Raw genomic sequence first — 2,738 nt, 5'->3', positions numbered from 1 at the left:
CGGCGCCGGGGGAAAGGCGCGAGCCCAGGGGGCTCGACTGCTCTCTCTGGTTACCTGCTGCTGTCTTCGCCGAGCGAATACGCCAAATCGCTGGGCGCTCTGTGCCAAGGGCTCACAGGTAATTCCACGGCACGTCGACGGTTCGGAAAGGGGAACGGCCGAGGTCGGAGCAGCGCCTGGTTCGGCACCTCGGGGTGTGATGGAGGAGGATGAGGTGGATGTGGAGGCGTCCAGTCAAGAGACACTGAACTTCCTGACATTTCGGCAGAGCTGTAACGCTCGGGGCTAAACGTATTGGCCTCACCCAGACTTGGCGCTTGGGAGCTCTCGGGCAGCCAAACGCGTTGTTTTCCTCCTTTCTCCGTGTCCCCCTGGCCTCTCCCCCGGCAGACAGCTGTGCTTGGGGCTGCCGGCAGCCTTGTGCGCCTTCTCTTGGCCAGCTGGAAAGCGAAAACGTTAAACCCAAGCGGCACAAAACCAGAAGCAGCTGCAGAGAAACTTTGCCAGGGGCTGAAATTCATTTCAAGCGGTTTTCTCTGTTCGGCTCTTCAGCCTGCGGCCCTCGGGCTTTTATTAGAGAGCTGCCTGCTGTAACAGAGTTTCCGCCTGGTTGGGAACACTTGTAAAGAACCGTGGGGGTTTTTTAAATGCCGGGCAGCGCCGTTTAAAAAAAACCATTTAACGGAATTGGGATCTTTTTAGTCTGCGGCAGGTACCGGTTAAAAAGGAAATGAGGCTTTACCCGTTTGCTCGTGGAACAAAACATTTCTACTCCTCCCCTACAAACGGTTCTTGCAGTTTCTTGGGTCGAATAACGCTGGAAAAAGAAAAGCCGCCCACCTCAGCCGGTGAAGGCCGCGGCAGCCGATCCCGTCCCTTTGGTGTTTCCCCGGCTTGATGGCCGACGTCTGGTGGGACGTGATCCCTCCCTCGTTTTCTAACGAGCGGCTGAGACGCAGCAGGCCTGGGCTCGTTCTCGAAGGACGGTGTTTTATTTTGTCCGTAAATTGGTCTTTCTGAATGAAAATACAAACTGAGAGCCTTACCGCTGGGGAAGCTTCCAAGAGTTTATCGAGAATTCATTTAAAATCGTACCTGTGCCAGCGTACCTCGTGCTTCTTCCTCTCTCCTTCCTCCCCGAGGTGGCAGCCCCTTCGCCGACCCTCCGGGGGAGTTTCTGTTTTTCCTCTACCATCCCTTCCGGAGGCATTTCTGCTTCTGCACGGACTCAAGGGGATCGCGGCGGATCTGGAAGGCCGCTCTTCGGGATGCCATTCGCTACCGCAGTACGGGTGAGGCTGCCGAAAACGGATGGGAGCTCCTTGCCCCTCGGGATCTTTTCGCGGAGGGGATGGCGCAAGCTGGGTCTCGCCACGTTTACGCCTGGAGGGCAAGAGCTCGTAGCAGCTTTGATTTTAGTTTTTAGCCACTGCATTCCCGCAGTTATCCGTGGTTTGGTGGGGATTGCTCCGATGAAACGTCACCAGGAGTAACTCGTCCTTTGTCCTCAGAATTACAGCGGAAGGATTCCGTGGAAGCAGAGGCGTTCCTCGAGGCTGTGCGGTTTTACAGGCAAGAGAGAGGCCACTACGGAGCCGGGGATCTTCTCCTGGGATCGGAACCTGAGGTCGGTAAAGCGTTGGAGAGCGAAGCGTTGCCAGCCAGGTCGTTGCTCCGAGGTAGTTTGAACCCCTTGTTTTGGGTTTTAGATCCTGGGGAACGTGCTGATGGAGGATTTGGTGCCGGTGCTGCGCTCGCGGGTGCTCCCGAGCATCGGGGGGTCGGAGAGGAGGCGACAGCAGCTGTGGCTCCAGGTGAACGCTGGGGGTTTTGTTTGCGCCTGAAAATCAGGGCTTGTGCCGACGCTGGCGCACACGGTGACAGCCGGCCTGCTGGGAGGGAGAGCGGAGCAGCAGGTGTAAACTTCTCAAAACAAGAACAATTTGACAAAAAAAAGGACAAGACTCGTTCCGTGGCCGCTTCCCGCGAAGGCGCTGGAGGGAAAAAGAGGGAGTGTTGCGGGGTGCAGGTGGTGATAATGGAGAGGGACGAATTAATTACTTGATGTTTGGGTTGGGTGAAACGAAGCTGGAAGAATCGAAGAAATTTAGGAGAGCGCCACGGATGGGAGGTGGGGGTTTGTTCAGTGGGGGGAGCCCGGTATCTGGTTGGGAAAGGGAAACGTTTCAAAAATTAGTGCCTCTTACCTCTCCTTTCTTCTTTCTCTCTCTGGTTCACCCATTCCTTATCGGCCCCACAGTTTCTCCGGGAGGTTTACGCCCTCATCCTCAGTGAAATCTCCAGGGAATTCGAAAGTTTTCAGAGGGAAAAGGAAAAACTGCAGATTGAGCTGGAGAAGAAAATCCGCCCCGACCTGGATCAGATGCTGGCTCTGAAGGATCAGATAGCCAGCAAACTCCGAGGTTGGGCAAACGGGGGAAAACAGCGGGATAAAAGGCAAAAAAAGTACAGAGATTAAAACAAACAAAGCAAAAGTGGATAAATCCGTGAAATTTGTCCGCCTGTGGTTGCAGGCCTTTGTCTGCGAAGCGCTGGCTTGGATAGCGCGGTTGTGGGAACGGCAGGCCGAGCGCCACGGTGAATTTGGGTGTAATAAATGTAATAAAGAGGGGCTGTGGGTGGGAGATCTCGGGTGGCTTTTTCCACCTGAACCTGAGCCACGCCGGCATCACTCCCGGTAGGAAGCGCGGCGTGGAAGCGTGGCAGGGGATGTCGGG

Source organism: Cariama cristata, unplaced genomic scaffold (assembly GCF_000690535.1).
Source record: "Cariama cristata isolate BGI_N322 unplaced genomic scaffold, ASM69053v1 scaffold28006, whole genome shotgun sequence".
Lineage (NCBI taxonomy): Eukaryota > Metazoa > Chordata > Aves > Cariamiformes > Cariamidae > Cariama > Cariama cristata.
This window is presented reverse-complemented; position numbering follows the sequence as displayed.